The sequence below is a fragment of the Glycine soja genome, chromosome 8 (assembly GCF_004193775.1).
Source record: "Glycine soja cultivar W05 chromosome 8, ASM419377v2, whole genome shotgun sequence".
NCBI lineage: Eukaryota > Viridiplantae > Streptophyta > Magnoliopsida > Fabales > Fabaceae > Glycine > Glycine soja.
Window position 1 is genome coordinate 37707978 of NC_041009.1, and position 24008 is coordinate 37731985.

The following is a 24008-nucleotide window of genomic DNA, read 5'->3' on the forward strand; positions in this document are numbered from 1 at the left end:
TGAAAAACATCAAGCATAACACCACAATCATAATTAACCAAAGCACTACAATGCAGTAAACAGCAAAACATTTTCAATTTTTTTCTTCATATAATAACCTTGTCTTTGACACCAACTAGACAGTTGAAAACAATGGCTCGGTGACCCAAGAAACTATTTTCAATTTTTTTCTTCCTATACAAACAGTACCTGCAGATCCATATAGCAATAGGGTTTATGATTCCGAGAAAAATTCCATTGATGAGCTGAAGAAGTTCCTGAAAGAGGAATTAAAGGATGAGGAGGTTTCCATCTGGGGCGTCCCTCTCTTGAAGGATGACAGGACTGACGTCATTCTCCTCAAGTTTGTTAAAGCGCGGGAGCTCCAAACACTCTCCGATGGAGGAAGGACTTCAACATCAACGCCTTTCTGGATGAAGATCTGGGTGACGACTTGGAGAAGGTGGTGTTCATGCACGTACACGACAGAGAGGGCCATCCTGTCTGTTACAACGTCTATGGCGAGTTTTAGAACAAGGACCTCTATCACAAGGCCTTGTGCTCTCAGGATAATCGAAACAAGTTTCTTCGATGGCGTATTCAGTTGTTGGAGCGCAGTATTCGGCACCTCGAGGATAATGAAGAAGAAGCTATAGTGCTTCACGAAATGCACACTAGGGCTCAAGTGGTTCACGTAAAGAGACACTAGGGTTCGCGTTTGAGAAGAAGAAGGGGAATGAGGAAGGCGCACTACCTAGCTAGGTATGTAAACTCTGGAGAAGAGGAAGGGGCGCGAGAAAAAAAAAGTTTACTCCACAGAAGAGGAAGGGGCGCGAGAAAAAAAAAAAAGTTTACGACGGTCCCTTTTCAAACCCCGACTTTGAATATCTTATTTTAAAGACGGGTTTGAAAAACCGCCTTTAAAAAATATTTTAAATACTTTTTTACAATGACCGTCCTTGAAAAATTATGATTATTTACAAAAATACCACCGCATTTTGGAAGACGACGGTTTTTCTTAGACCGCCCTTAATGCAGTGTTGTAATAGCGCTGTTTCGTAGTAGTGAGGCCTAATATAAATAATTTGAATAGACAAAGACCTAATATAATTAATGTTTCTAATTATTAATTAGTTAACTAGAATTTAATTAACCTTAATTGTCTTAATTAAAGCTAACTAATAATAGATTACTCCCTCCGTCTCAAAACAAGCTAAACAGGTATTTTATTTTCAAGATCCTTGTGATGAAAGATGGTTAGTGGTTCTACATGGAAAAACAATTAATATTAATTTAGCCTAAAAAGATTAAATTTGTACTTCTGAGTTCGAGGATAGTGGGAAGCGTTTTGAAACTTTGAAAAAGGGGAACGAGAGGTCAACATTGTGTTAAGCATAGAGGTGGGTGCATAAAGGATATTAGGAAGGGAGGCAGATTCATGAAGGTGTACCATGGGTGAGTAACTTTGTGGATTTATTTTACTTTTGCATTTGTTTGAACTCACTAAGGCTTGGTGCTATGGCACTTCTTTTGTCTATTGCCCATCCAATTATTAATATATTTGATCTTTTTTCTAAAAGCATTGAGGTGAGACACGACAAGGTTCTAGGATTCAAAAAACTCATCTTTGATTGATTTAGGTGAGTTTTAACTATTAGAAATTGTAATTTAGTTTTTAAATAAAGATTGGTGATTTCACAAATCCCATGAAATTATATTTTAAAATTTCTAATAGACACGTTATCACTTAACTAACGATAGGAATATAGAATAATTTTTTAATATATCAGGAAACTAGAGGTCATCATTAATTCATTTATTGATTTTTTTTGTCTACCATTAATATTTTAAGAATTTAAGTAAAAAAAGTTGATTAATGTTACATTAAAAAGCTAAAATGACAATTATTTTTGAATTTTTTTCTCTTACATGACAATTATAATGGAATCGGGAGGAGTAGAATATAATGAAAGATAGAAGATTAAAGTCTCTTGCAAGATGAATAATGAAACTTTAATTAATCCTAATGAAACAAATTTGGACCCAAAAACCTAATGGGCCAATGGGTTCCGACCCAAAACTCTAAGATGTAAGGTTACAATACAAGAAATGTAAACACTCTCCCTTGGTCCTCATTCATGCACAACCACTTCTAGAGTTTTAGGAGAGATAAGAGAGCTTTTATCTCTTGCCTTGTGTTCTCTCCGTAACTTCATGGTCATCCTACGTCAAGTTCTCACCTTTACAACTCAAATCTTGTCCCTTGGACATCAAATTCAAGGAGGGAGCTCTAGCAGACAAGGGTTTTTCATCAATCCATTTTGTTTTGCATTTTCTTGAACTCTAGAAGACTTCAAATCTCTCAAGGTATTGAGAGTTTCTATTTTCTTTAATGTCAATTTTGGTTTGGGAGGTTATCCTCCATGAGTATGGGCTCTTAGAGTCATTTCTATATTATTTGGTGTTGAAAGTTTGCCCTCACATGCTGTTTTACAAATTTCAGCTTTGACATACTTCACACAATTTTTTACTTTGTTTGATTCATATACCGTTTGATGAAAATAAAATTATATTTGAAAAGTAGACTCTTGGGGAATATGAATATATATAAAATGCGTTATATATGGATTAGAATTGAATTGCTATATGAACTTTACAAATTGGCCCTTCTGCTAAATGTTGCATTTTAGAATTCGTGCATTGTTTTCATAACTGGTATTGTAGTAGAGATGCTACTCAAATTTGGGAGATAACATTGCAAAATAGGATTCATAAGCTTTAAAAGTTGGGGTCACTTATAATTTAACTCATTGATTTGCCGAGAAAACTAATGGAAAAACCAGATTTTGTAATGATTTTTGTTTTTTTTGTCTTGTATCAACATTCTTTAGTAAAATGAACATTTCTCTCTATATGATTAACTTTGGATTTTGAGTCATACCTTATCCAAAACTAGATATACATGAATTTCTATAATGGTAAAGTTTATAAATTTTTTTATATGATAAGTATAAGTTATTCAATAGTTTTATAAATACTCTATAGAAGAAAAAAAATGTAAACTTGAGTTTTAATATAAATTTTTAATTAGATAAATATATTTGTATAAATTTGGTTTGGGTTGGATTAGATTGAATTTTAAAATGAAATCCAAAATCTGATTTTATCCAAAACAAATGGGTTTATTAAATTTTAATTTGTTCAACTTTTGGTTTATTTGATTTTCAGTTTTTTGCTTGATTTATTCATAAAGTTATTTGATAAAATCAGTTTATGAACATTCCTAAGAAAACCGATAAAGTAAAGACATCAAATGTACAATTAAGTCTATTAACTAGTCAAGTACGCCTTTGTTGACAAATCTACATTGTTAAACATTCATAGATTAATATGTATAGTACATTCTTTTGCCTATGATTCTTTAATGGACATTCTCTCCTACTTAATTTTTTCAGTTTAAGGTAAAAGTTTATTTAGAAGGAAAATTAATTTTGAGTTGCAGAAAAAATTCCTTGTTGCTTTTGGTAGGGATAAAAGATTTTCATATATTGTGCTATTTACTTTTGAATGATGAGTAGATATGGTTGCACATTATACATAAATTAGGTTTGTCTTTTTTAATGAATTTCATTACTTATATCAATACCTATATTCTATTTATTAAGTTAGAAATATGTAGACACAAAATAACATAACACCATGACATAAACTTTTGAAGTTTTAAATTGAAATTCACAGAACTGGAAGGAATTATATATATATATATATATATACGTCAAAGATTAATACTCTCTCTGGTCTCATATATAAGCAAATATAATTACTTCCCATAGATTAAGAAAGTTAGTTGAAATCATTTAATTTTACTAATCTCAAGTAGAAAGTAAGATTATTCTTAAAATGTCCTCCACTCAAACCTGATACCTTGAATAAAAATGACTCCATAAAAATTGAATTACAATTAAATGTAGATTGTTTTAGGAATGACATCAATAAATAGGGGTGAAATTAGTTAGATTTTCTTAATTTGAGTTCAAGAAACAAGGGGACTTTTTTGCTTATATATGAGTATAGAGGGAGTATAATCTATGAAAGATGTCCAAAATTAATGAAAGATTGTATCCTTTCATGAAAAGATGTGTCTATTCATATAAAGTGTATGTATGAATAGATGCAACTCATCATAAAGAGACATGAGAAGTGACTTTTCATTGAAAGCCATGAGAAGTGACTCTTGACTAAGGGTCATGAGATGTGAGTCTTCACCAAGGTTTAAGGGATGTATATCATTAAAAGGTTAAATATCTTCACTAAAAGGGATGAGATGATCTATTAATAAAACCAATCTAAATGAAGAAAAACACTACAAAATAAATAAATAAATAAAGGAGTCACCAGATTCTTTGTACACTATATTCCATCCAATATCTACATATATTGTTAGGGATGAGTCGAGCCTAATATACCTTGGAAAATTGCACTTTTCTTAATTTGGTTTTTGTTCTTTCCAGCAATATCATCACACTCATTTTATCAGGTATTTCTATAATGATTCTATCTTGAATCATTGACAAAGTTCCTTCCTTATGGAATGACTTTAAAAAGTTTGAAACATCTAAAAGATCAATCAGATTTCTCTTGAACAACTGAGGTAATAAAATGATACCAAAGGTACATATGTTCAACAAATGGTGTGAGTAATGGAGGAAGGTACATTGAACAAGTTCTCTAAGAGTAGGAAATCGGATTTTGTTATTCTTGTAGTTTCACGTGCAGCCATAGTAAAATTGCATTTATGACTTCATTAAGTGTTGGATTGAGTTGGAATTTTGTAAGCCAATTCAGGATACATAATTCTTAAATCTAAATCTTTGGTTTGTTTAGTGATTGCTTGTGGTGAGAGAGATATTTAGTTTGCACTATCTACAATTTTTTTATACTTTCATCTTCTTGATTCTCTATTTGTATGTTTGTTGTTGTTTAAGTTATTTAACCAATACTCACTTTTATCTAAAACCATGTGATTTTCAGAATCATGGGATTTTGTTATTTTGTTAAAAAAGGTGAGAGATATTTTGTTCATTAAGTTGTATGATTAATTGATGAACTTGATTTGTGCACTAACTTGAGTATGTTTAATCTAAAACCATTTGGTTCAGATATATTTTGAAAATGGTGGGTGATTATGTGAAATTTTCAAAATTATTTAAAGATTGTATCCTTTCATGAGATTTTGTGTCCACTCATATGAAGTGAAAGTATGAATAGATGCGCAACAAACATGACATATGACTCTTCACCAAGAGTCATGACATGTGACTCTTCACCAAGGGCCTTGAATGTAGAAAATCACTAGATTCTTTGTAACCATGCCCTTTCCTTTCTTCCCTTATGCACATAGAGAAATAAGGAAACTATCATCGCTAGTTGTTTTCTTTGGTATTCCTTAACTTTTGTGGAGTCATCACCTCCAATTTCAACTAACATAATAGATAAATTTTGCTCGTGCATGTGTGCACGCATACCATGTCGAAGCATAGGTTGATGTCGAAAGATATTATAAAAATACATACCTTTCATACACAAACAAACATATTGCTAAATCCTACAAGATCATGTTGTAGTTTGATTTTTTGAACATTCATGTCATTTAATTATGCTAGTATCAGAAATAAGTAAAACATATTAACAAATGGTAAAGATTTGGTTTATAAGCTAATAATTTGTTCAACAATGACACAATTTTGTTATATTTAATTTCTAAGTCAATGTATCTAGTCTATTGATTCTCTTTTCAAGATCCAATACTCCTTCAATAAACTGCCTTGATTCATTTATCTCATTTCCATCTTTATAATCTTCCTCCAAAGCCTCCATCAGTGATTCAACAGTGTTTTGGGAAGGATTTCCAAATAAAATAGTTTTCAAAGGAGAAAATTCAGGTGGAAACACCAGCATCATTGCATAGACTGCTCTTTCACCGAGTAATATTATTCTTTGTAAAATCACGATGATGATACAGTGTTGACTGCTTCCACCATCCTGCATAACGTGTGGTGACATCTCCCTCAAAAAAAGCCAAGCAGGAAAATAGAAATTCCCGTTAGATATGGGTATGTAGTAATTTTTCCATGCAATGTCTTTGGTTCCAAAGAATGTAGCCACACAATCTAAAACTTCTTGATGCATTCTAAATTGCATAGCCACTCTTTAAGTGATAGGTGCTTTTGTGTAATACATTTGTGTGACAACTATTGAAATTCTCATGCATATAGCAAAAAAAAAACTATTTTTATTCATCCAACATATTGAACATAAGGGTGCTAAGGAAAGTAGTCCCTAGCTGAATCTAGGGCAAATCTCCTACCCTCAATTTTCAAGGGATTAAGCTTGTGCCACCTACGTAGCATAGGTTTTTCATGGTTGATCAACCAAGGCTGTGATTGCAAATTTGAGAATCTCTCTCATACCCAAATATGAACCAAGTAGTAAAAGGGTGACCAAAGAGTTACCTCTTATCATCAACCAAACTAACTATTGTTTTCTTCAACAGACCTAAATCATTTTATATGTTGGCTTAAAATATTGGTCACAAAGCTGATTATCTACACCAAGGAAAACAAACTTGCTCACCAAGCCATTGGGAGAGAAATCAATCTCTGCCAACCAAGTTGCAAGGAATGTTTCATGTTCCATTTCATTCCCACTATCAACGAATATCCACCCTTGCTATTGTATAAACCCCATCCTTTTTATTCCTTGTAGTTTGTTTTCCTATTGTATGTATCAATTTCTTCTCCACCTTTATCATTTCCTAGCTTTGAAATGGGGTGAAGACGAGATCATGAACTATTGGAAAATTCTCCAACACCATCACATCCTCCAAGGTGTTTTTTTTTCTCACCTTAGGGTAACAAAAAGGTATTTGTCTCAGGACACACTACTAGAAAAATGGCTTTTTACGACAGTTATTAAGTGCTTTCAACGACGGTTGTAAACCGTCGTTGTATGTAACGTTGTTGTATGTAACGTCGTTGAAACGCAATTGCTTTTTACGACAGTTATTATAATTACTGCCTTTGAAAGTTAGAACAATTCAAAGACGGTTATTACATAATAACCGTCTTTAAATGCAGTGTCTGGTTCGACATTCAAAGACGTTTATTACATAATAACCGTCTTTGAATGCTCTATCTGCGTTGACATTCAAAGACGATTATTATGTAATAACCGTCTTTGAATGCAGTGTCTGGTTCGAACTTCAAAGACGTTTATTACATAATAACCATCTTTGAATGTTACATCTGGGTCGACATTCAAAGACGGTTATTACATAATAACCGTCTTTGATTGTTACATCAACATTCAAAGACGGTTATTATGTAATAACCGTCTTTGAATGCAGTGTCTAATTCGACAAACAAAGACGATTATTATGTAATAACCGTCTTTGAATGCAGTGTCTGGTTTGACATTTAAATATGGTTTTTGGATAATTCTGAATTCCCCACATAATCACTAAAATAATCTTCCAATATGTGTTATGACCCATATTTAGAGAGATCCTCCAATCCCATGCCTTCACGGGCTTCAAAAAATTTATGTTCCATGAAAAGAATAACCAGTAGCCATACTTAAATACTACCAATGAGGAAATAAGAATATATTTCTATTTTACTTTTATACAACAATATAGCAAAGGCAACAAGTCAAGCTCTTCATATTTCCACTATAAATTTTGCCAACAAGTCGATGTAAAACACAATCTACTAGAAGTTAATTGATTGTGTTTGATACTTGATTACATTCATGCTAAACTATTGCAAGAGGCTCAGTGATTATAAATGTCACCTAGTTAGAGATATCAACTTCAAAATATAAATATTTAGGATGATAGAATCTTGCATGATTGATGGGAAAACTGATCATGCATCAACTATTTTATAATCTAAGACATTGATCAAACTATTGCCAAGTTTTAATTAAATTTGTTCAGGAAAAACAAAGAAAGGGGGATGCAGGAATAATGTAGGCAAACTAACAAACTCAACCAACTGCTTTTCTTTTCCAGTCAAGATTAAAACTCAAACCCCTTTTCAAAGGGACCTATTCCTTCCATTTCATATCTTTAGCATTGGTCAGGCAAGCTGAGTGCTTGACAATAGCTAGATTTAATGTATAACGCTGCTAATATCAAGTCTTCCACCATCAGTTAGCTTAAACAGGGAAAAACGCAGTTAACGATACATAAATGAAAAAAACACTTACCTAAGTAGATAATCTAAAAATGTGATAGCTTGTAAATTTAACATTCTCGCATCCTTGTCAATGTTTACTGGGTATCTCCTGGAAATATAAATAGTTGCATTCATTATCCCACAAAAAAACCAATCACATGCATTTTTTTTAAAATAAAATCAAAGACTCTGTTATAACAATAGAAGACTAGATTATATCTCAAACCTTTAGAAAAGCTTTATTTTAATATCAACCTTTACACTTTTTCATAAAATATGAATGATGGCTTCTTGTTATTTTTATTTGTTAAAAAATAAAAAAGAACAAGTTACAGTGACACCCCTTTAGTTTTACTCTAACTACACAAGCACCCCCTCTGTCTAATGGTGTTGACTTCTGTTAAATTTCTAATTAAATTAAGCACATACCCCTAAAACTCAAAATGGGGGTCTCTTCACTCTCTCATTCCCCTCACGCAGGTTCTGAAGGATAGGACAGATGCTTTTAGATATAACTGGAGAGGATTACATAGAATATAGAATCTATATCTATTATGTATTTGGACATGGTACCACTTGTACATATTAATGAAAGTTCTTTTTTTGGCTGATCTAAATTGTGATCTATAAGGAAATAACAAGGAACAAGAAAGAATTAGAATGTTACTTGGAATTGTCCTTGGAACTCTTGCATGAACTCTTTCCATCTTCACATCTTACTGAAGATTGCAAGATTTTCAATTTGTCATGAATCTGCAAGAATTTGTTATTTGGAAATTATTTGCTTTGACCAGGAACCAAGTTATACAAGATTTGTGCATTTGCTATCTCGATGAATGCAATAAGAAATTGGCAAAATGATACCGATAGATGATTGATATAGTTGTCCTTTCAAACACAACACAATAAAATCAATAGTTTGTAAATCACAAGAGTAGTTATGTACGTCACTTCTACACCAACCATCTAATATATTTTTCTCATTGAGAAACATTATCAACGAAAAAAAAAATTATTCCACTAGGTGAGGTTGACTACATAGATCACACTATGTCTTTTAGTCATTCAACTCGGTTATCTATGAAAGCAACATTAACAAGGAAGAAAAATTATCAATGAAAGCAAAATACCTAAATTACAGGAACCTTTGAAACAATTGTCAGTACTTAGTGGACCACCATATGAAAGAAAAATAAAGCAATTTGTCATATCTTACAAATTATAATGCATAAAGCATTGTTTTCCTTGTCAAGCCCACAAATCATATGATGAATCAATCATTTGTTCAAACACTTGGGAGTTGGGATGCCCCCCAATGTTTCCAAAATTTCTACACCAAATAGACCAGAAAGTTGAGCAGTGTGAGAGTGTTAAACATCCAGCCTCAAGGCTTATAAAGCATATTATAAGTGCTTTGCATGGTGTCCAAATCTACGAAGAATCATTAGTAATTATTATCCAGCTAGGTGATATAACCTAGAAGCCTCAAGTTGCAACTTTTTGAGAAGAGCACCAGTTATGAATTTATTCTGATTCGAAGAATGAATTTTAAATCTCAAATTTTCAGGATCAAACTGTTGGAAAAGAAAATAAAAAATGAAGAAAAATAAATACGAAGAAGATGCACAGTCTTGAATTAAATAACAAAATAGCAGTAGCAAATTAAATTTAATTGACAGCACATGAATAATGCATTATAACATACAATAAGCACAAGAAAAAAAATTAAGGGAAGAAAGATATAGTCTCGGTTGAAGCGCGTAAACGCTATCCTTAGAGAGAAAACGCCCCCACTGCACGGGTAAGAAATTCTGATTGCGCTCCTCTCCCAAGATACGACAACCCGTTGGTTCCGATCGGGTGCAGCGAAAGGATCCCCGAACCTTATGAACACCAATGCTCTTGCTCTCACAAAAATTAAGTTTTGTATAGGAAAAGAAAGAGATAAATTTTTGGCAGAAAGAAACCAGAGCTCTCAGTTTGTCATTTCTAGAAAAGAGGAAAGAGATATATATCGGCATTTTGCAACAACAAAATATGACCGTTAGAAATATGACCGTTGGAAAACCAACCTACAGTTGTCACAACAAATATAACAAACTAGTTTGACTCATTAAAACAAAATCTTAAGAGAATCTAAAATAAATATTATTTTATAAAATAGAATTAATATATATTTATAAATTTTAAATTAAAACACAAATATTTACCAACATTCCCCCACATAATTTAAAATTTTAAAATATATTTTCTAAAAGATAATTTGTATAAAAACATAAGAGTAAGAGCATGTGATATTGTATTTCGGTATAAGGAACCTTCCGGGTTTGAGCCTTATACCTAGTGTTTATGAACTTCCATCCGAGAAAAATGTAGTGACTTGATTGTCTTGAACTACATATTCTTTAACCGGACTTTAGTACACAACCCCTACAATATTGGCGTTCAATTAGGTTCTAATCAGTGGTAGCGCGTTACACGGCCTTGCGCTTGTATCTTGTTTCGTGAGTGTCCTTTAGAGATTAGCCCATATCTCACAGTGGCGGCCCCACCACCACACTCACTAGGTGAATCCTCAAAGAGTGAGTTGTGACCCTCACCCCTACAATAATTGTCATCGGATTCATTAAGAGGTATTTTGTTTTTTTTACCAAAAATACACATATATAAATACCTCAACCTTAATATTGCCACAATTTATAATACACCTCGTCATAGGAATGAGAAACGGAACAGCTCCGTCAAATTTCATTTTGGTGTACTTTAGTCAACAAACAATTTCGTTGTTACCCGTTGAACTCCATTCATGGGATCACCAATCACACGGAGACGGGTGTCCATTGTTGTAACTAAATAATGGGCTTTAATCCCATTCCCCTCGACGACTCAAGTACTTGTTGACGCGTCAACCCTTTTGTAAGCGGATCCGCAATATTATTTTCTGACCTGACAAAGTCAAGAGAAATGACACCATGAGAAATCAAATTTCTGATAGACTTATGTCTCACTCTTAAGTGTCTTCTTTTTTCATTAAAATTTTGCTTGTCACTTTAGATATAACAATTTGACTATCACAATGCTTTGGAATTGGAGGTATAGGCTTATTTAACAATGACAAATCACATAATACATTTTTAAGAAATTCAGCCTCACTAGTAGCAGTATTTAAAGCAATAATTTTTGCTTTCATGTGAAATAATAATTTGTCTGGTAGATTTTCATGATACTGCACAACCAGCTAAAGCAAAAACATAACCACTTGTCAATTTTATTTCATCAAAATCAGAACTTCAAGTTTGTATTACTAAATCTCTCAATTACTTTCCAATCTACCAACTGCATATGCAATATCAGACAAGCCTAGAGAAGTTTGTCAAATGCAATAAAGAAACGATACTTTGAGAATATTTATGTGAAGAAAATCCTTTACTCAAATTTTTCTTTAACTTGATGGATGAGTCATAAGGAGTAGAAACATGTTTCACATCAAAATAATTAAACTTCTTTAATATATAGTTTTTCAACATAATAAGATTGGGTAAAAAAAAATCATACCATCATTTTTCTCTATAAGCTTAATACCCAAAATCACATCTACACAACCAAGGTCTTTCATATCAAAATTTCTAGACAAGAAAAACTTCACATCATTTATGAAATTCATTTACTACCAAATATCAATATGTCATCCAGATACATAAAATGACGCATCCATTATCATCAAATTGTTTCACATACACACATTTATCACTATCATTAATTTGAAAATCATACAAAAGAATGACTTAATCAAACTTTTGTGTCAATGCTTTGGAGCTTGTTTCAAACCATACAAAGATTTAACAATTTATTTTTCAAGAAAAAATATTTTCAAAGAAAGTCACATCTCTAGACTCCATAATAGTACCATTAGAAATTTTAGATACTTCTGAATTAATAACCAAGAATCTATAAGTAGTATTATGTAAAAAATATCCAACAAAATACAATTAATATTTTTTTCCTTTTCTTATTAATAGGGATATTAACCTTTACTAGACACCCCCACACTTTAAGATATTTCAGATTTGGTTCTTTTTTTTCTCCATAGCTCATAAAAAATTTTCTTTTGTTTATAAGGTACTCTTTTAAGAATACGACATGCAAAATATAAAGTTTCACCAAAGTGTTTATTTTATTATTTTTGTGTGTTATATCTTCACAGGCTTATCTTTTATCAATGAGTTATAAATAAAGAGACAATCAGTCAACATGTAACAACAAAATACTTGCAGTAGTAATAATAATGTTAAACATTAAAAATTAAAAACCAAACAACAAATGTCCTGATTTTAAAGACTTGTGTTCACAGGATCATTTGACCAAGTAAAAGATAGTTTTCTAATCATATAGGAATGAAATTAGAAGTATGCTTTTAGTTTTTCACATAAACTAATTCTAAAAGCATTTTCTCTTCAAAACCATCATTAATGAAGAAAATATATTTTAAATTTCAAATTATAAGAAAATATTTTTCAACAATCTCTCACTTATGTAAAATTTAAGGAAATAAAATAATATAATAAAACATTTTAAATAATAACAAATTTTTCTCTCTAAGACTGTTGGAAAAGAAAATAAAAAATGAAGAAAAATAAATACGAAGAAGATGCACAGTCTTGAATTAAATAACAAAATAGCAGTAGCAAATTAAATTTAATTGACAGCACATGAATAATGCATTATAACATACAATAAGCACAAGAAAAAAAAATTAAGGGAAGAAAGATATAGCCTCGGTTGAAGCGCGTAAACGCTATCCTTAGAGAGAAAACGCCCCCACTGCACGGGTAAGAAATTCTGATTGCGCTCCTCTCCCAAGATACGACAACCCGTTGGTTCCGATCGGGTGCAGCGAAAGGATCCCCGAACCTTATGAACACCAATGCTCTTGCTCTCACAAAAATTAAGTTTTGTATAGGAAAAGAAAGAGATAAATTTTTGGCAGAAAGAAACCAGAGCTCTCAGTCTGTCATTTCTAGAAAAGAGGAAAGAGATATATATAGGCATTTTGCAACAACAAAATATGACCGTTAGAAATATGACCGTTGGAAAACCAACCTACCGTTGTCACAACAAATATAACAAACTAGTTTGACTCATTAAAACAAAATCTTAAGAGAATCTAAAATAAATATTATTTTATAAAATAGAATTAATATATATTTATAAATTTAAAATTAAAACACAAATATTTACTAACACAAACATCATATGAATCCAAATTCCAAGTTTTTTAACCCACAAGAATATTCAAGAAATAGGTCACGCAAAACCAGAATTGGTCCTAACTCCAAAAGCATGTTTTTAAAAGATGTTTTCAATGAGCAGCCATGCTCATCAGCCTAGCATCACCAATTCACTTTAATATGATATGCTCTCTTGCTAACCTAATCCCAATGTGAGTAACTATGGGCAACTATTAACTTCCCATAGGGAAACTCTATAGCCACTTACCAATTAATACAATGATTTTAATTTTGAACCAAAACAACAACAATAATAACAATACATGACTCTTAGATAGCTATAAAATCCTAATAGGAATCCTGAAGAAAAATAAAAACAAAAATAAAGGAGAGTAGTAAAAAGACATGGCTAAGTGAGAGAAATGTGATAATTCAAAGAAACAAATGCATATTACTCCCAAAGTAACTTCCAAATAAGTTGAGTTCATAGAAAAACCAGTAACTGATGCAGTATCCAAATCAGAAAGGAGTTAACTGACCATCTTAAGACCCATGGGTAGGCCTACTCACCATATTAACTAACTTGTCTATTCAATTGTTCCAAAGCTAAAAGATTTTAAGCTTTTAAACAGGGATTTATAAATTGTGATCCTCCCAAAAAAAATCCCTCTATGCAAAAACAGAGCATTTTGAGTACACAACACTAATCATCTCCATTGTGATGTAATTCACTGATCTACTTAGAATTGTCTGGTTCAGAATTGCATACTTGTGGGGAAATTAAAAACTAGTTTTAATTGGATATTAGTCACTACCAACTCTGCCAATATCTACTACTCCTTTATAGTGTATAATTTAATTCATCGTAGTTACTAAAATCCATCAAAGATGCCTGCGGCAGGTTGAGGTCAATGAGTACACTTAGCTTGCTGACCTTCTGTTGGAAGCCACTAAAAAGATAGCATAAGCAATATCATCATCTAAGATGTCAACATTCAATAATTGGATCCAATTACTCCAAAACATGGTCTCAACAAGGAAAAAAGTTAATTCATAAAAATTAACATTCCCCACAACCATATATTCAAGTTTAAACATACCTCTAAAACATCAGCAGTAAGTTTTTCCCAACTCTCAATCAACTGATATAGCATCCCTGTAGGGAGATCCCTGCATAATTTCCATTTTCCCATCAAAAGTATATAAATGTATGAATAGACAAATAAAGAAGGAAGGAATATTTCAATTTAATCTCAATGATTATCAACACCAGCTATTGTGATGTTATCAAATTTTTTTGTTAGAATATTTGGTCTCCTACTCCTATTCTTTTTTGAAGTCAATAGTTTTCTATTTCTTTCCTATTAGATTCAGGCAATAGAATACTTCATAACCTGGTCTTGACCATATAAGAAGGTATCTGTATGCTTCAGATGTCATCTTTTATATAACAAAATAGATTTTATGGCTTCCCTACCCATCCTTCCTCCTTTTCTGCTTAAATATGCTCTTAATTGGGAACAAATATTGCTCTACATCAACAAATTTTTTTTCTGAAAGAAGATAAGCATCAAATTCCTAGTTACCTCACTTTGCATACTATTTTGCCAATAATACCACCGCTTTTCATGATGGAATATTGTTGTCTGGGATCATTTGTTGAGGACAAATCACAATCTTTTTCATCCCCCACATCACAATCAGAAACCCTTGAAAGGTATAAATGTTTACTGAGAGCTTCACAAAACAAATCCAATAGTCGCACTCTGCAATACTTTCCAGCTTCATATAGGCACTGAACAAAAAGAAAAATCAGGATCATGAACTCCAACTTAGCCACGGCAACAACTAATTACCAAACAATTTCAAAAGAAAAAGTTTAGGCAATCACAATGAATACAATATTTTCCAAAAAATTTTATTGGCAGATGAAATCATAGCTACTTGCAAGGCAAAATACTAGAATGTCCATCTGCCATAAAAAAAAGGAATAATCAAGAAAAAAGCTTCATCAAAAGGAACAGGCATGGAGAATATCAAACATAGAAATTCAAGATCATCTCATAATCCTTCCATGATAAGATATCATTAAATAACTATGATACACATTATAAATATATGGTTACCATGCTTTAGGATCCAGAAAGCACAACCTTAAAGATCAAATAATCTCCATATTTTGGTTTAGTTTTTATTTTGGGATGACTGTACTCATTCATAACCTTTACTAAAAGTTGTTAAGAGTGTTTGGCCAGATTGAAGGTTCACCTCATCTACACCCTAGTTAATGCTTCCTTCATTTGCTCTATCCCATTAAACCCCAACACTATCCAACAGGTACTACTCACAGCACCCAAATAGCCAAAATTCAACCTAAAACTACAGTCCTATTGCTCCCCTTACCTCACATAAATCTGATGAACCCCCAACTGGCCATTTACTATCTTTGATTCACCCTAGAAAATTCGAACTCTGACTTGTGAAATTCACAACAACCATAGGAAAAAGGTGAGGATGCATATCCTAACATAGACAATTTCCCATACAGTTAGATAGTTGTCTGTTAGACTTCCGATATAGTTAGACAGTTGTCTGTTAGTTAAGTTTGTTGTTGCAGATAACTGTTTGTTAGATCTGTCAATAACTGTTGATGTGACAGTAAGTTATCTTCTCAGCTTGTAGCACAAGCTTCCATTGTAATATAAATTTAGAATAACAAAATGAAAGCATTTCATATCTAATTTTGTGTTCTCTTTTCTTTGAATTCTTGATCACAAACATTAATGAAGATTCATCCAAAGGGTATGAGTATAGTTGACAACATGAATTACTTTCTCAATTTAGTGTCCATATTAAAACTTCTTTTCCTACTCAGTTACGAAAATTTTCAGTAGTAACTATATAATGTACCAAAAAGCTACTTTTTGGATTGTTTGGATTTATACGGTCATCAATTGATCAAGTTGTAATTTAGAAGATTAACAGAAGAAGTTTCAAAAGCAATAACCAATAAGACATAAGAGTGGATGATGAGTGCACAGGATCAAAAAGAATTTGCTAAATCTTACCAGAACTGCAGTGCTCCATAGCTTCTGCACTGTCACCAATTCTGACAAACCCTCAGACATGCTTTTTTGAGTCTGATGATCAACTGTTTGATTCCTAGATTAATTTTAACCAAGGGTTAACTCATTGTCAAGCAAATCTAAATTAGAACAAACAAATTTGTAAACCGTAATACCTTGCACACAATGGAAGTTCATCTATGTATTTCAACAGAGTCTCGGGTGATAGTGCAGATTTTCCCTCCTAACAACCCATTTATAGTCAACCATTAGAATAATAAAACAAACAGTAATAAGATGACAAGACTTATTTAAAAAGCTTGACAAGAACACCCAGCAGTTTGAAGCTTGGATGAAATACCCATGCCCATAGGGTGAAATGTCTAATGGATCAAACACTAAACCAACCAAAAAAATAAAATTAGACCAACTTGGGCTAAATGACACTACTTGAAATGTTTGAGAATGAAAATATGCACACAAAAAGGATCCTAGTTTGCTGAGAGATGTGTGTGTGTGTGTGTGTGTGTGTGTGTATATATATATATATATATATATATATATATGAGAATTGACCAATGGTGACAGATTACAGGACAACTTCTAAGAGCTTCTACAACAAGCTAGAAAACACTACAACTTCTACAGCAAGCTAGAAATATAAAACATTAATAAAACATAATCAAACAACAACTTTAACAGCACTAAAATAAGTAATCAAAACACTAGACCCAAAAGCTATGTAATTATGAAGTCGGATTTGAAAGAGTAAACTCAGAGAAAAGATAATTCATTAGAAGAGTTCAAGACAAACTTTGTGAATGGATTCAAGTCAACACAACTGGAAAAACACTCAATACTAGTAAAAAGCCAAATAAAAAATTTTAGAACATAAATTGATGAACATAAGCTTTGTAACTCAAGTTCTGAAGGGTGGAGGGGGGACTGAGTAGAAAGTTAAAGGGCTTAGAAAGAATTATTAATTCCCTACATTTAAATTTTGTTAGCAAATAAGTACCTCAGGATCTCCAAAACTTGTATTATTTAGTATCTTCAAGGAACATTCAATCTTTTTTGCACGCAGACACAGTTGTAACTCATGTGATTCAAAATAAAATTATAATACCAAGTTCTCGTGAAGCTTTGTAAACATGGTCTGAAACTAGTAAATGGGGCAAAATTAGAAAATACACAGACTGAAAATACAAATATCAAGCCAGGTCTAAAGAGTTGTGGTTACTTTTTCGGGAAGGGTGAGGAATAGGATCTGAAATAAAAATAGGTACTGTTGGAAGTGCAAATATTCAACATATATGATGAATAGAAGTCCTTAACACAAAACATCCTAAAACGATATTTTAGACATGATAGGATTTCATGACCCCACCAAAAAAAAAAATACACAATAGGATTTGATCTAAGCTACTGGGATTTATTTGTAAAATTCTCTGAAAAGCACAAGAAGCATGGAGACAAATTCTCAATCATCAATAAACAAATTTATCCCAATATAAGAATAACATTATATTTAATACAGTTATTAACTCCCAGAACCCAGGCCTTAGTTTTGAAGCTTTTATTTCAGATTCTGATGATGCTTGATGAAATGAATAAAATATACTTGTCAAGACTTGGATTTAACTATTCAAGTCTACATTATAATAAGTATGTATTGACAATATAAGATTTGGCAATGCATTTGATACCTCTCAATGAGTCTCTCATTTTTTATCACTTCTAGTGAGGCAATTGCAACTGCACTGACCAGTGGATTTCCACCGAAGGTACTGTGTAACATCCCAATTTTCGTAAACTAGATTAAAAAGGATTGTTATTTATAAAAAGATAGATTTTAAAAAAATGATGAGATTTTATAAATAAATAAATAAGGAGATATAATTATTAATTAAAATAATGATTTGAGAGAAAATAAAAAGGGTATTTTATTTATTTGTTTGATAGAGAATAAAATAAAGTTTGTTTTTATAAAATAATAAATAAATAAATAGAGTAAACAATAGGTCGTAAATGCCCCTAGTTATAAATAACATGCTAGGTCTTTCAGACGGACTCCTTAGCCTCCTCTGCCTCACAATGTTGTTTCTTCTCTCTTCTCCCAAAACCCTCTCTTTTTTCCCCAGGCCACCTAACCTATCTCAGAAAAACGACGATCTCGGACTCGTTCACCGTTGGATCGTCATGAAATTTGAGCACCACTTTCGCAACCCAAATATGAGCATTCTCACCGTTGGGAATATTATGTCTGAGCTAAGAGAAATACCCCTCGCATTGTAGCATTTTCCTTTCCCGCAGAAACCCAGAGCTGTCTCGGTAAAACTATGATCCCGGTTTCGTTAACCGTTGGATGTTTATGAAATTTGGATATGTTGTTCGAAATTCAATTTCGCACGCTTTCACCGTTGGGATTTGGGAGATAATATTTGTGGAGGGAGAAAAATAAATCGCATGGTGACAGTACAAGTGGAGGCTTCAATCCCTTCTCTGTCTCTTTGACGTTTAGGAATTCTATCGAAGCAGCTAGAGGAAAAAAATTGGAGGAATCTCAGAGAACCGCTAGAGATGCTGCTATCGCTGACTGAAGACACGTGAGTCCGCTTAGAGGTAAGGGATGAGTTATTCATAATTGGGAATTAGTGAGAACATGTGTAGGGATCCTTAGAGATATCAATTGGAATGAGTTTTGGGGTGTTTTTGCATTTTCATTTTATCCTTATAATTATTACAGTGAATTATATATGTTTGACAGACCAATTGTTGTGGAATTGATATGCTATTGTGTTGAGCGTGAACCCTATAGATCGAGTATTTTTTCTAATTAATATGAATTGATGAAATAAAGGAGAAATTTAGAGAGAGATATTGATTTTGTATTTTCTCTTTTTCTTGCTGTTTAGGTTTTTATATATAATTTAAAAAGTTAATATCATAATTGAAATTGACCAAAGTGTTCATATAATTATTTAGAATTTGTGCATTGAAAGCGTACTTTGTAATTTGTGATTCAATATGATGTATGCTAGCTTATATATAGAGAGAGGTTGTTATTTATATTAATAATTTATGTAAATAATATTGTAGAGTGTTATAGTATGATTCCAAAAATTATTAAGTGTTGGAGTTTGAGAGTATTATGGTTAAATTTGATGAACATGTGTATGTTGTACCTTATGAATATCATTAGGAATGTTATGAGATGGTTGATGTGATGTTATGAGATGTTAAAGTGTGGACATGATATTCGATTGTAAATAAGTGAGTATGTTTAACACTTGATGTTACATTAATTATATCGTGAGCTATGAATTATACAATAACCCGACCAGTGTTTATGCGCAGTGTTAAAGAGAAAGTGTAGGTTCCTAGTTAGGAACCAGTGTTAAATTGTAGCGCAATTGTGTTAAACATGTTTGAAACATGAGTGTGAGGTCGTGGTATTGTATAATTCATGAGCAGTGCTTATAAATGAAATATGTGATGAATTATGGAATAATATGTTGCCTTGAGATTATAATATTGTTATTGAGATTGAGTAAAAGTGTAAAGTAAAACAGGTGTTGAATTGTGAGATACGTGAAAACATGTGATGGTGGATTGTGACATTATGAGATGTGAAATTGTGAATGAGTTTTGGTTGTGAATAAATGTGTGATTAATTCTTGATGTGACATTATTTGTGTTGTAAGCTGTGAATTGTACAATAACCCGACCAGTGTTATCTTGAGAAAAGTGTAAATGCGCAGTGTTAAAGAGAAAGTGTAGGTTTCCTATTTAGGAACCAGTGTTAAAGAGAAAGTGTAGGTTCCTATTTAGGAACCAATGTTAAATTGTAGCGCAATATGTTGTACGTGTTTAAGACACGAGTGTGAGGTCGTGGGTATTGTATAATTCACTAGCAGTGTCCGTGTGCTAAAATGATTTTAGGGGTTGGACTTGAATCAGGAGGGAGAGGCCCTGACGGACTCTTCGGAGTGTAGGCCTTGGGGGTCATCGGGTTTGAGTGCTCATTTAAGCCTATGCTGATCCCATATGGTTGGAGCATTCTCGCAAAACATCGTGACCCTGACTGGTCTCCCTATGATTTTACTTAGTGAGAGTGACCTGGCAAACCCATTGTGTGGTGTGTCTTGTTATGTACTCCTAAGCGCCCCAAGGTGGTTTTTCACTGACATGGTACCACATTGCATGTAGGCTTGAGTCTTAGCATAATTGTCTCATGCGCTTGCTAATTGTTTATTATGAAATTGAGGTGTTATTATGTGTTGATCAGAGCGTGTGATTCTTGTGTAATGTGATTGATGATTGAAAAGTGTGATTGATGGATGAAAAGTGAACTTTGAATGACAAAGTGGTGGAATTACGTGAATTACATGTAAGTAAGTTTTATTTGGTTTATATGATATGTATATCTAGTTGTCTTGTTTCTCTATTAGTTAGGAATGTGATAACTCACTCCCAGTTTGCTGTTTGTGTTTGGATCCTGTGATGATCTTGAACTTTGTGTTCGGGGGAGCAGATGACTAGGTAAACTGCTTTAAGGAATATTGTGCTGAAGGACGTCGGGACACAACGCTCTGATAAGATGTGACATTGAGATATAAGTTTTTATGTTAATTTTATGATGTTAGTCTATTTTATTTCGCTTCACTGATTTAACAAAATATTTTTGTAAATTTGACGGCCTTATTTTGAGCCGAATATATTTTTAATGAGTTTATTTGGTAATTGAAATGAATGTGAACCTTTTACCCATTTGATTTTTGTTTACCAATATATTTTATTTATTTATATGTATGTCGGGGTAGAGGGTGTCACATACTGTGAACAATAACAGAGAAGAAGAAAGCTTCAGCATTATAAGTCTTAGCTTTCATACTTTAATAACATTGAATTGTATTGTACTAAATGAAATTATTGGCTAATTACATAAACAAGAAATGAATGCAAAACAAAAAGCAAAATTTCCAGAGTACACAAAGGATGGAATTTTTTTATAAAAAAAAATAGCAATTGAAAGTTCTTAAACGAAGAATTCAGTTTAATAAGAAAACTGAGGGCTCCATTTTTAGGTTCGTCAGCCTGGAGACCTTCCATCAAATAGGAAATGATTTTACCATCCTTGAAGGATCAAATATTTTGTTTAAGTGCATTGAAATAAAAATAGCTAACTATTTAATGTGCTGGTGATGCTACAGTTCCTGTCCTGAACGTAGGTGCTTACATCCATAATGACTTTGCAATGGAACATATAAGAATCCTACCACAATAATAATCCCAATATTCTAATAATATTTATCTTTATTTTCAAATACTTCCTACCATTAGAACTTATGAGCACACATAAGTACAATATGAATGACCAAGCCAGTGTTTGTAAGTATCATCAGCTACAAACTCCAAAGAATCACTTATGGGAATTTACGGTGCAATAAATATTCTCATCTCAGTCAATTGTTTCTCTTTTGGAAATATAAATGGTTCTGTTCACAGATAGCTTTTGCGAATGGAGTAGACTAATTTTGTCCCATGATCCTATCAACTTGAACAGAACTAACATCCCTAACCCAAAATAAAACAAAGGCTTAAATGCAGTTTTGGTCCCCCTATTTTGCTCAATCCGCAATTTTGATCCTTCCATTTTAAAAGAGACATTTGGTCCCCTTGTTTTAAAAAATCTGCAATTTTAGTCCCAATATTTCAAAATAAAGACATTTGGTCCAAAACTGCATACTTGGGTCCAAAATAAAGACATTTGGTCCAAAACCGAGTAAAAAACAGTTATGCATGGTGGTATAGAAAGGAGATAGAACCTTAAAAAAGGTGGGGAAAAAAAGAGTTTGCACTTTGCAGCAGAGGTAGTAAATTTCTCATTTTCTTGAAAGAAAACACAAAATTGGGTGGCCAAGTCTTTCAAGTGGAAGGTAGTCAAATGCATCTAAATCCAACTGCATACTTGCTAAGTGCAATGACAATTTCTATTGTCTATGATTCAGGCATGTTCATAAAATATATATTTATAGGAATGGAGGGAGAAACTATATTGATTTTGACTAAAAGTATATATCCAAAAGATTTAATGTCATATACTTCTTGATAGCTGCTAGAATAGCTGCATGGCCTACAGCTGTTACCTGGTAACACAATGAAAATCAAACATTTCATTGAAATACTAGTGTAAAACTACTTGATTTTGTTTCTAAAATAAAGTGGACACCATTTAAGAAAATGCTAGAGGAATTAAAAAAATTTAATATATGTTAGAAAAAAGCATTACACATCATCTTATTAATGGGTAGTTTAGTATGGCCTTAAAAATGGGATGAATGTGTGTGAAAAATAACATTGAAAATTCATCTTTGAAGTCCAAGTGTAAACTCTTTCATCAAACACTGATAAAAACAAAGATTAACCCGATACATATCTCCACATTTCTACAACTCTTAAGTTTATTAATACATTTGACAACTAGAAGTAGACAATAATTATTTATTCAACAATGGCACCTCTTGATTCTCTCAGTGTCTAAACAGCTAAAGATCTGAATTTGAAATTTTGAATTCCCCTTGTGTATATGTCAACATGGAAAACATTCAACAAACCAAAGCAATTGAAATGTAATTAAAGTAAGCCCACAAACTGCATTTTAACAAAATATCCACACTCAAGTTTTGTAACTTTGGGTTCACTATCTGTAAACACAGTTTTGTTGTCCTTCTTTAGTCTGATGCTTCTATTTACCACGGGAAATCTACCAAACTTCTTATGAAGCTGATAAACAATTAGTTGATATTACATCCACATAAGAGGAAACGGAAAGTAAACTAGATCACATGGATTTGAAAGTGTAAAGGTGCTCACAGGAATTAGCATTAAGATTGTCACTGGAATTAGCACAATATGTCAGTCATGGTTCTGTTTAGTCTCTTTCTTTGACTCCCGGAAGCCTTGCAGCCGTGCACTTGCCTTACAAGTATTTCTAAAGCAACCATAATGTCTATGAAGAGCAATGCAATACCCATCCAGAGGTCCTAGTAAAATTTTCCACAAATAAAGAACCTACAAAACAACTTGTTTACAAGAAACACGTGATTAGAACTCTTACTGCACTTGTGGATGCCAACTTGATGCTGTATCTCTTGATAAAACTTTCATGCTGAGGATTTGACTTGTTGACACAGGTATCTTCCTCGTATGTTTTCTTATTCGTGATTGCTGAAATTGGAGCCTATGATTAAAAGAAATGCGAAAGAATTGGTTACTAAGAGCAAGGAATATGTATAACTGATGTTCCACAAAGTTGACACTAGAAAACACTAGTTCAAAACTGTAGGTCATTGGTTTGTTATGCATTAAATCTTGGGCCAACATATTTCGTGCAGAATAGGGAATCTTACTACCATGCATCCATGCCGTGCAGAAAGCACATGCAGTAATACTGCAATAGAGCTCATCACTTTCAATTTTTACACTCAAACTATGTT

General features: G+C 32.5%; 1 long non-coding RNA gene across 1 annotated transcript; it reads right to left on the reverse strand.

The window, feature by feature from the left end:
- Positions 1 to 15173: 15173 nt before the first annotated feature.
- On the reverse strand, positions 15174 to 16753 carry LOC114423816. The gene is made up of 3 exons (XR_003668905.1): positions 16686 to 16753; positions 16513 to 16606; positions 15174 to 15239 (listed from the first exon to the last, which is right to left on the reverse strand). It is a non-coding gene; the product is annotated as an uncharacterized LOC114423816 (long non-coding RNA).
- Between the last annotated feature and the right edge of the window lie 7255 nt (positions 16754 to 24008).